General features: G+C 35.0%; 1 pseudogene; it reads left to right on the forward strand.

Annotated features, from left to right (window-relative positions):
• Positions 1-10194: 10194 nt before the first annotated feature.
• LOC124225593 (putative olfactory receptor 8G3) lies at positions 10195-11964 on the forward strand (annotated as a pseudogene).
• The last annotated feature ends 556 nt before the right edge of the window (positions 11965-12520 follow it).

The following is a 12520-nucleotide window of genomic DNA, read 5'->3' on the forward strand; positions in this document are numbered from 1 at the left end:
TTATTCTTGTGCATGTGGCTGTCCAATTTTCTTAACAACATTTATGGAAGAGACTGTCCTTCCTCATTGAGTATTCTGGCTCCTTTGTCCTAAATTAATTGACCATATAAATGTTGATGTATTTCTGGGCTTGTGTTATGTTCCTTTGATCTATGTGTCTGTTTTTATGCCAATAGCATACTTTTTTGATTACTACAGCTTTGTAATATAGTTTGAAATCAAACAGCATGATGCCTCTAGCTTTGTTTTCCTTTCTCAAGATGTCACTGCCATTGAGGTCTTTTTTGGCTCCGTGTAAATTTTAGGATTGTTTTTCTATTTCTGTGAAAAATGCCATTGGTTTTGAGAAAGATTACATTGAGTCTGCATATTTTTTTCATAGTGTGGATATTTTAACCACATTAATTCTTCCCATCCATTAGTACAGAATATCTTTCCATTTATTTTTGTCTTCTGCAATTTCTTTCATTAATGCCATAATTTCAATGTAAAATTCTTGCACCTCCTTGGTTAAATTTATTCCTAGGCATTTTATTCCTTTTGATGGAATTTTAAATAGTATTATTTTATTAAGTTCTCTGCCTTGTAGTTCATTATTAGTCTATAGAAACACAGCAGATTTTTGTATATTGATTTTGTATCCTGTACTTTACTGAATTATTTGATAATTTTGAACAATTGTTTATTGAGTCTTTGGGATTTTCTATATATAATATCATATGTAAAATAGTGACATTTTTACTTCTGCCTTTCTATATTAGATGACTTTTATTTCTTTTTCATGTCTAATTACTCTGGCTAGGACTTCCAATACTATGAAAAATAAAAGTGGTTAAAGCAGGCATCCTTGTCTTGTTCTTGATCTTACAGAAAAAGCTTTTATCTTTTCACCATTAAGCATGATATTATCTGTGGGCTTCTCACATATGTCCTTAATTATGTTAAGGTACATTCACCTTACACTCACTTTGTTGAGCATTTTTATCATAAATGAATGTTGAATTTGCCGTATGCTTTTCCTGCATCAATTGAGATGATCATATGAATTTTATACTTCATTGTGTTAATGTGGTATATCATATTAATTAATTTGTACATGGTGAACCATTCTTGTATACTTGGAATAAATTCCACTTGATAATAGTGTATGATCCTTTTAATATATTGTTAAATTGGGTTTGCTAATATTTTGCTGAGGAGTTTTTCATTTATGTTCATGAGGCATACTGGTTTGTAATTTTCTTTTCTTGTGATATACTTGTCTGTTTTTGGTATCAGAGTAATGCTGGCCTTGTAAAATTAGTTTTACACTTCACTTCTTCTGTTTGTTGGAAGAATTTCAGTAGGATTGGTATTAATTATTCTTTTAATGTTTGCTAGAAATCACCAGTGAAGGTTTCTGGACCTTTCTTTCTGTGTTGGGAGGTTTCTGATTACTGACTGAATCTCCTTACTAGTAAACAATCTATTCAGATTTTCTAGTTCTTCATGATTCAGTCTTGGGAAGTTGTATACTTCTAGAAATGTACCTATTTCTTCTAGGTTGTCAAATTTGTTGGCATATAATTGTGCATAGTAGTCTCTCATGATACTTTGTATTTCTGTGGTTTCAGCTGTAATGTCTCCTTTTTCATTTCTGATTTTATTTAATTGAGTTCCCCCTCGTTTTTTATTGTTGAGTCTAAGTGAGGCTTTGAAAATTTTGTTTATGTTTTCAAAAAAACATCTATTAGTTTTATTGATCTTTTCTATTGCCTTTTTAGTGTCTATGTTATTTCCACTTTCATATTTGCTATTTCCTTTCTTCGACCAGCTTTGAACTGCATTTGTTCTTCTTTTTCTAGTTATTTTAAGTGGAAAGTTAAGTTTTTTATTTGAGATTTTTCTTCTTTCTTGATGTAGTTGTTTATTGCCTTGAACTTCCCTCCTAGAACTGCTTTTGCTGCGTTTCATAAGTTTTGGAATGTTGCTTTTCCATTTTTATTTGTCTCAAGGAATTTTTTCATTTCTCTTTAGATTTCTTCATTGATCCATTGGTTGCTCAAGTGAGTTGTTTGGTCTCCACATATTTGTAAATTTTCCAGTTTTCTGCTTGTAACTGAATTCAAGTTCCATTCCATTGTGGTTAGAAAAGGTGACTAATATATATTTTTTCTTCTTAAATATGTTAGTACTTGTTTCATAGCCTAACATGTAATCTATCCTGGAAAATGTTTCATGTGCACTTGAGAAAATGGGTATTCTGTTGGTTTTGAATGAAATGTTCTCTATATATTTGTTAAGTACATCCGATATAATGTTTTTAAGGTTGATGTTTCCTTATTGATTTTCTGTCTGGATGATCTGTCCATTGGTGAATGGATATTAAAGAACCCTACTTTTATTCTATTGCTATCTATTTCTCCCTCTAGATCTGATAATGTTCACTCTATATGTTTAGGTGCTCCTATGTTGAATGCATAAATATTTACCAATTTTATATCTTCATTTTGGATAAATTCCGTTATCATTATCTACTGTCCTTCTTTGTCTCCTATTGCAGTGTTTGTTTATTTTTATTAAAGTATATTTTGTCTGATATAAGTGTAACTGCCCCAGCTACATTTGTTTTCCCATTACATGGAATATCTTTTTCTATCCCTTCACTTTCAGTTTGGGTGTTTCTTACACCTGAAGAGTGTATGTTGTAGGAATCATATAGATGGGTCTTGTTTTTATACATTGTATTTTCTTATTAAAAAATTTCATCTATTTACATTTAAAGTAACCATTGATAGATATGTCCTCAAGCTATTTTTAATTTTTTTTATGGCTGTTTTGTAGTTCCTCTCTTCCTTTCTTTTTCTATTGCTCTCTTCCTTTATGATTTGATAATTTTCTCTAGTGGTATGCTTAGATCCTTTTTCTTTATTCCTTTTGTATTTACTATAGGTTTTTGTATAGTGATTATCATGAGGCTTACATAAAACAACTTATATTTGTAACTGTCTGTTTTAATTTGGTAACAACTTAAGTTTACTTGTCTGGAAAGGTTTACCTCTCCTTCAATTCTTAATGATAATTTTGCTGGCTAGAGTATTCTTAGTTGGAAGTTTCTTTTTTTTTTTTCCTTCAGCATTTTGAATATATCATGTCACTCCCTTCTGAATTGCAAGTTTTTTGCAGAAAAATATGCTGATAGTCTTTTAGGGGTTCCTTTATATATAACAAGTTGTTTGTCTCTTGCTACTTTTAAGATTCTCTTCTTGTCATTAAATTTTGACAGTTTAATTATGTTGTATCTTGGTGAGAGTCCTCACGTTCATCTTATTTGGAACTCTCTGGGCTTCCTAGGTCTGGACGTCTGTTTCCTTCTCCAAATTAGTGAAGTTTTCATCTGTTATTTCTTAAATAAGTTTTCTGCCCCTTTCTCTCTCTTCTCCTTCTGGTATCCTGATAATGCAAATTTTGGTCCACTTCTTGTTGTTTTAGAACTCCCTTAAGCTATTTTCACTTTTTAAAATTCTTTTTTCTTTTTACTGCTCTGCTTGGGTTATTTCTACTGCCTTGTCTTTGAGTTCACTAATCCTTTCTTCTGCTTCACCTAGTCTGCTGTTGAACCTGTCTAGTGTATTTTTCAGTTGAGTTATTGTATTCTTCACTGCTATTGTATCTTTATCATTACTATTTTGAACTCTTTATCAGGTAAATCACTTACCTTCATTCCACTAGGGTCTTTTTCTGAATTTTTATCTTGTTCTCTTGTTTGGAACATGTTTCTTTCTCTCTCTCTCTCTTTTTTTTTTTTATTGTCCTTGACCATTTGTGTTGGTTTTTATGTATTAAATCAAACCTCCAAGTCCCCTAATCATGAAGGAGTGCCCTCAGGTTGGAGAAAAACCTTGTGGTACAACCCTGTCCTAGTTTGGTTGTGATTGTCCAAGTAACCTGCACTTTTTTTAGTGGCTCCTAATTATTAAGGGTGTGACAAACCTGTCAGTGTCCCAAAGGGGAAGATCTCTGTCAGCTCCTAGATTTAGGGTTATTGGAAGCTGGACCATCAAGCAGTGGATGTTAAATAATGCAAATATATATAGTCCTATGAGACAATGAATGAAAGTCTTGCTGGCCACCAAAACCAGGTGATCTAGAAGTGTCCATTGAGTGTTAGCTGCAAAAACAGGGGCACCAGATGCATGTGCAAACTCCTCTTCAAGAGATACTAGTGATCTGGAGCAAGACATGGGGAGAGTGCACAGATGGTGTCCACTGACCTCTGTCCCAGGAGAGCACCCCAGTAGGCCTCCAAAGGTGTGTCAAAATGGAAGACTGACCCTCAGACTGAAGCTGCAGGACAAGTAAATAAGATTCTTTCATAGAAATACTGGGGGTATTTTTCAGTCTTCTCTCTACACTGCACCCTGTGGGTGGAAGCCAGCCGTAATTACCTGTCTGATTGTTATATTCCTATACAATGCAGGAATGCAAGCCCCACTGAATATCAGAGCCAGGCTATCAAGGGGCATGCCTGAGTAGCAGCCTACAAAACCTAGAACACCAGACATAAAAACTTGGGCACTATATGGTCTGAAATCTGCCTCTAGAAGATACTATGCTCTGGAGCATGGTACAGGGAAAGTGCAATAATAGTGCCTCAGCCAAGGTCTCTGTAGAAGATTACAGTTGGCCCTTGGATATGTGTTTAATTAGAAGCCTGCCCCTCAGGCCACAGCTGTAAGATAAGCTGATAGACCCTTTCACAGAAATACTGGGCACCTCCTTCTGTTGTCTCTTGCTCTGCCCTGGAGGTAACAGCTGATTAAGAACTCTTTCTCTGTTGATTTAGTCCTATGGGACCTGCAGGCATAAGCCTGACTGGCTACCAGAGCCAGGAGACCTAGATGTATCCTCTGGGAAGCAGCCAAAATAATCAGGGTGTCGGAGTAGTGCAAAACCTACTTTCTTGGAGATGCCAGAGACTGGAAGGAAGACAAAGATAATACCCTGTGGCCTCTGTCCCTAGAAAATATTTAAATAGGCCCTGATGCATGTTATAGCTGAATCTCTTGTTTATGCTTTAAAATAAACAAGTAAACCTCTTTCACAGAAATTCTTGGCTTTTCAGTCAGCTGCTTTGAACCCGGCTCTGGGGTGGGTAGGTCTGCACATGCAAACTCTTTAAGAACTGTTTCTCAGTTCACTTTTGCCTTGTGGGTCTCTTGGATAGAAGCCCCATCATCTATCGAAGCTAGATGTTTTGGGGGCTAAGATCTCAGGTGCATGTCTGAAAAACCAGGGTACCAGATATGGGGTCAAAACACTTCAGTCCTCAGGGAGAAGTGCATAGTTTTGAATTCTCTCCCAATTGTGGGTTGCCACACTTTGCTTGTGGTTCTTAGTAGGATTGTTTGTCAGCCTCTCGTATCCACTTCCATGTTGTTTTTTTTCATTTGCTCGATGTATAGAAGTTGTTCATGTAAATTTTTTTTCCAGAGGTAATTGTTCCATATGTAGCTGTAGATTTGGTGTGGCCATGGGATAAAGCGAATTTTTGATTTTCCTTTGTTGCCATCTTGAACTGGAACTCTCATGTGTAATTCTTATTTTATTACTCTAGGCATTAAAAAATCAACATCTAGTAATTTTTTTCACATTGATTGGTGATAGATAAAAATGACTATTTATGAGAATTTTTTGTGTTTCCAAGCGTCTATTTGTGCATTTAAACTGCTAAGGAGTATTAAGAAGGATAAAAAATATCTGAACTGTCTATAGTGATTCTGAGAACTCGTGGAAGACATGCTATTAAAATATAATAAATATCAGATTCCAAAATGGAGAAGGAGCTCTGCCACAAATAAGAGGAACAAAATATCTTGAAGAAGGAGACCTACTACAAATGAGAAAAAAGTAACAAATACATAGGATTTCTTAAGTACCATTACAGACAAATATATATTAAGTGTTTTAGTAATTGCAAACAGCATGACAGAGTCGATGTCTTCTAACAACAGGCACTATGGTAAACTTGGGTAATGTTGTCATACAGAGTTTGTCTTTCATTAACTCTGATACAGCAGATATTGTAGTTCCTATAAGATCCCAACAATGCTGCGTTCATTCCTATGACCTTGTTTCATTTATGCTGCTTTCCCATACTGAAAGGGCATCTTGACTCCATTCTCCCTTCCAAATTTACACAACTTTCAATTTTACACAGCTACAAACACAAGTGTTTAATTTCATGCATTTATGACCATTCCAGGCTATTATTAGGCACTCTTCTGGTTCATCACACATACTATAATAATGTTTTTTGGGTATTGTTTACTGTTAATGCATACTTGTGGATATTATCTTTATCAAAATTGTCAAATTCTTGAGGACAACTATTGTGTCTTGCGTTATTCCATATTTCTTGTCCTAAGGTTTGATAAAATTGATGAGCACATTTTTCATAGAATTTATGAATTATTCTGTTCGAAGTTTTTTGCCCTTTTCACAGAAATTTGCAAATCTGCCTTTAAAAAACATTAAATTCTCATATCTAACAATCATTTAAAGCATTATAAAATATTTCTTTTAGCCAAGATATGGATAAAACCTAAATGATGTGGTATATATATGTACGATGAAATATTAAGCCATGAGAAAGAAGGAAATCCTGCCATTTGCTACAACATGGATGGACCTGGAGGGCAACAGGCTAAATGAAACAAGTCAGAAGGCTGAACTCCTAGAAACAGAGAGTAAAAAGACAGTTACCAAGTGGTTATCGGGGAATGGGTAGAAGTTAGTCAAAAGGTACAAACTTCAGTTATAAGTTCTGGGGATCTAATGTAAAGCATGATAATTATAGTTAATAATACTGTATTACATACTTCAAAGTTTCCAAGAGAGTAAATCTTAAATATTCTCATTACTGAAAAAAAATGGTACTTATGTGACATCATGGTGACAGCTAACGATAGGGTGGTAATCATTTTGCAACATGTAAGTTTATCAAATCAACATGTTGTACAGCTTAAATTTACACAATTTTATACATCAATTATATTGAAAGCAAGAAAAAATAAATAACAAGATTTATAATTATTATCTCAAAAACGATATAATATTCAATGAATACTTTGAATGATATTATTAAATGCAATTTTTGTTTCCAAACAAAATAATTTAATATTTGTGTAGAACTAAAACAATCTCTATAACACATGAATCTCTATGTTGTTCCTCAACATTCCCCTTTTAATTTTCGAGGAAAATAAAGTCATCAACTTCCTTGTTAGGCTTGTTGGAACTTCTCATAGGGTTATGGAAATATCCAGCTGATGCTTTCATTCAGCCACCAAGTTAAAATATTCCAAGAATTACTGTTTTATGAGTATATCATGGTATCTAAATACAGTTATTAGAGGTCAATGAAAATAAAAACTTTTAGATCTTACATGCAAAGGTTATTTTCCATGATTTTCTATTTACCCTGGTCAGAAATCACTTTAGAACATTCCTTTAGTGTATGTTTTAAAAATTTCCTGAAATTTTGAACTTTTAAGTCGTTTGGCATGAAATTGACTGGAGTTCTAACAAAAAATATCACATCCTTGTTTCTGATTCATAATCTAAAAGAACAATGAATCACACTTACGTGGCACTATTAAATAGTTGAGAACCAAGAGCGAAAAGGGAAATTTCAGTTGTTTCATTTCCCAAGTTTAAAGTTTCCTTTCCCAAGAGTTGATACTTCTGGGATAAGATTCTAACGGGAAGTCGTTATCATATTTGCTCCTAATCAGTTTCTTAGGGTCAATAATCAGAGTATAAAATCACGATATCATATCAACCAGCCTTCGCAGAGAATCATCGGCTTCATCAGAGATCAGGACCAGCAATTTAAAATTATTGCCTTGGAGACTTTTAGGCTATGACCCCCTCAATACCAAGGAGTCCTGCCAGGTTAGTACTAGGAACTGTTCACCAGGATCTTCATAATCAATTCCCTTCAGAGAAATGGAAGAGAAAACTACACAGTGCTGAAGTTTTAGGAAGCAAGTGGGGTTTGTCTGAATCCTAGTTCTTGACTTTTAAAATTTTAGAGTCCTCTCTTCTAGTTCCTTCCCAGTGCACTTAGAGATGCATGCAAGTTTTTATCTATCTCTTCCTGTCCTCACTCTAGCATTCATACACCTTGATAAGCAAAGTTTCCCTGATCATCTACCTTTCCCTTGCTGAATAAAATTATGATAAACACTTCTTTGTCTTCTCATTTCAACTGAGACAATGTGAGGGCTTTGTTCACTTATATCGAGTCAATGTTAACATATCACTAGGCTTCTTGCAATAACTTATTTAAAACAGATAATTATTGATACTTGTAAATAAGACTGTGTGAAGCTCTGTATTGAGTTTACAGTCTAGTATAGAAGAAAAACCAGTAAATAACTCATAATAACTAATACAGAATTAAGTATATGCTAAATGTAAACATAAGAAACATATTCATGGGTACATAAAAATGTTCTTATTAACTGGATCTTTGATTTTGCAGACTTTAACTAAAGGATCCTAACTATTAAATAAATTATATAGGACAGAGGGGGACAGAATGAAAGAAAACTAAGGGAATATGATGAGTCAAAAAAGAGAATCTACCAAATGCTCTTCTTTGAAATAGCTAAATTATGTGATACTTGTTGGAACACAAAAAAGAAAACTTTCCTTCTGCTGCTAGGTGATATAAATATTTGAATGACAAAGAAATTGGTTTGAACTTTATTTGGAGACCATAGAAAATATTAATAGTTTCAGGAAGTTAATATTTACTAAGTAATTCCAAATCTCTGTATTATTTTATGTATTCATGGGGAAAGAAGCAACAAGAACATGTACTAAGGAAAAAAAAATAAAACTCTGGCAATCATTACAGGAATAAAAATGTAGGTCAAATAAAAGTTGTATCAGAGAGTAAACCAATACGTTAAAATTAAAATAACATCTACATTTATTAAGTTCTTACCAAGATCAGGAACTGTGCTAAGCAACTTGTAGGCATCACTTAACTTAGTTTTTACAAGCAAAAGATCTTAGCATTTCTGCTTTTGAGATAGTTGGACAGTGAACAAAGTTATTCCAAGGTCACACAGCAAGTATGGGGTTGAGTTGAGGTTTCAATCCACTATTGTCTAATCTAATATCAAGACCTATTAGAATTATGAAATCATGAAATATGGGAACTTGAAGGAATGTTAAAGATGAGTTAATTCAACAACCCATTAGGTGCTTGTGTCCTTAAACAATATGTGCTATGTAAGTGCTTATTCATGCTGTGCTCAAACATTTCTGACTTTAAGATCAGGATATGTCTGATGGTTAGAATGTTCATCTTTTTGTGAAAGCAAATATTTCTCTCTGTGGTTTCAAGCAGTTAGTTTTACTTCCCTTTCTTGGAGACATTATAGCATGAGGCCAATATCTCTGAAAGAAACATGTTGAACATTGAGATAACTGTCATGTGCTACGTGAATTTTTGCTTTACTCGAGAAATATCCTGTTATTTTAGCCATTCTAAAATGACAGATTTCTAGATCATTTTTCTGAAATTGTACAGTATTTCTATATCACACAAAGTATTTTTCCCAAAGTGAAAACACTAATCCAACTATTGCTTGAGTATCAAGCAAGAATATGAATTTCCATTTTCTAGAATCTATGTGTTTTTTAGCAAATCTAAAGATACATTGGCCTTTTTTAAAAAAGCACATCACCCTGTTGTATGAATTTAAACTAAAGTTTCTAATTATGTTTTGCATGTTTTCTGCCAATCCACATCTCCACCATCTTTGAATTCTGTAGAGAGTACGTGCAAAACACAGCATTATAAAAAAATATCAACATAAGTCATACCCAGTGTCTATCTTCACTTCCTAAACCTTTCTCATATTTTGGGACTATGAATAGTTTTCTGACATCCATCACTTCAACAATGATGTCCAAATTGCATTCACTAATCATAGTCCATTGCTCCCTTCGTCAAAGTGGAGGAATACATGACCTAATTCTAGGCCGTGATATTATGGACCCTGAGATTATCCAAATTTGAACAAGAGATGATTGCTCCTTGCTCTTGGAAAAGCTGATGAGATATAAACAGGATGTCTGCCGGCAGTTATATTCCTGCTTTCTGTGGGAGTAGGCTTGGGTTAAGGGAGCTGGGAAATGCAGAGCAGCCAGATCTCAGGTAAAATGATATTGGTAGTTGCCCAGTCCATCAGATATTTTGACTTGGAATTCTAGTAACAAAATAACCCAGACTAATATAAGTACTTTTCACAGACTTATGAATCATATGTTTATTAATTATAGAAAGCATACACTACTATTATGTATTCTGAGCGAAATGAAAATATTATGCAATTTTACATGGATGATATTAATATATACATATAGAATATGGGAGGAAAGAAAAGAGTCTTCAGAGATAACAGTAGCAATGGTCTTTCTGACTGACTTTAAAAATACAGAAGAGGTTGGCCCTGTTGCTGAGTGGTTAAGTTCGTGTGCTCTGCTTCATGAGCCCAGGGTTTCACTGGTTTGGATCCTGGGCGTGGACCTAGCACCACTCATCAGGCCGTTCAGAGGTGGCATCAGACATAACACAACTAGAAGGACCTACAACTAGTATATATACAACTATGTACTGGGGGGCTTTGGGGAGAAGAAGCATAAAAGAGAAAAGAAAATTGGCAACAGATGTTAGCTCAGGTGCCAATCTTAAAAGAAAAAATATTAAAAAATAAAAATACGGAAATCGATATTTTCCAATAAAATTTAAGAAATATATCAATTGTAAGGTTTTTGCTGACTATAATTCCTTATCTGTTTCAACCAGAATCATTGATTGTCCCAGAATAGCAGAAAAGACTCAACAGATCCCTGCATTATGAACCTCCTCTGATGAGAGATAAAATAATCATCTTCACAGAATTATTCTCCCCTTCACACATACACACTCATGGGTACCCTCATTTTTCTTTTTTAAACCTAGAACCTGCTGAAAGGATAATAGGCCCTGGAAATCATTCCACAGTGACTGAGTTCATCCTCCCTGGGCTAACAGAACATGCTGAACTCCAACCACCACTCTTCCTCCTCTTCTTAGAAATCCATGTGGTCACAGTGGTGGGTAACCTGGGTATTATCACACTGATAGGGCTCAGTTCTCACCTGCACACCCCCATGTACTATTTCCTCAGCAGCTTGTCTTTGATTGATCTCTGCCATTCCTCTGTCATTACCCCCAAAATGCTGGAGAACTTTGTGATAGAGAAGAACATCATTTCCTACCCTGAATACCTGACTCAGCTCTATTTCATCATGGTTTTTAATATAGTTGAGTGTCATTTGTTGGCTGCAATGAGATAAAATCACCATCTTGCCATCTGTAAGCCTTTGCTTTATGCCATCATCACATCTGCTTTTGGATCACAGTGGGAGTTTATATTTTGGGCATCGTTGGATCTACAATCCATGCAGGTTTTATATTGAGACTCTTTCTCTGCAAGAACAATGTAATTAATCATTATTTCTGTGATTTCTTTCCACTCTTGGAGCTATCGTATTCCAGCAACTACATCAATGAATTGTTGGTTCTAGTCATCAGTATATTTAACATTCTGACTCCTGCCTTAACTATCCTTGCATCCTCTGTCTTTACTTTCTATATTATCTTCCAAATTTGCTCCACTGACGGCAGGTCCGATGCCAGCAGCACATGCAGTTCCCACATCTCAGATGTTGCTGTTTTCTTTGGATCTGCAGTATTCATGTACTGCAGCCATCATCTGTGAGCTCCATGGCCAAGGGAAACTGTCCTCTGTGTTTCATACCATCATTGTGCCCATGCGGAACCCCCTGATCTACAGTCTGTGGAATAAGGATATCAAGTTTGCCCTCAAAAAAGATCTGGACAGTAGAAAATGTTCATGAAGAACATCGATGTCATGATGTAATATCAGAACAGGCCTTTGGTTTGCTGAAATATGTAATTTATTAAGTTTATTGTTCAAATTTTTGGATGTTGTGTGACATTTACCAATATAACAGATCTCCAAAATTCCCCTCTAGACCACCTCTTTTGATCCTGTATTACAGTGATTATGTACGGGCGACACTAAGAATAACATAAAAGACTCTTGAGGATTAAAGGTGACCTGGGTTTATTTTTCTTAAAATATTTTTATTAAAAGTACAAACAACAAAGTGATTGCTGGGAAGATTGTACCACAGGAGGACTCTGAACTCAGCTTCTCCAGGGACACAACATATTTTCAAGTATCATTGAAACAATGACCCCTGAGAGAACCAGAAGCTGGAGGAGAAGAATCCCCACAACAAGGGACAGTACTGACTGAGCAGGAAGGGGCAGAAATTCCTTTGTGGAGAAGAAAAAAAGCCACATTCTCGTGCAGTGCTTCAAGGCCAGGAGCAATCTTAAGGTACAAATCATTCCCTGGAGTAGCAGGGTATCTAAGCAGGAGAGCTT

The sequence above is a fragment of the Equus quagga genome, chromosome 14 (assembly GCF_021613505.1).
Source record: "Equus quagga isolate Etosha38 chromosome 14, UCLA_HA_Equagga_1.0, whole genome shotgun sequence".
NCBI lineage: Eukaryota > Metazoa > Chordata > Mammalia > Perissodactyla > Equidae > Equus > Equus quagga.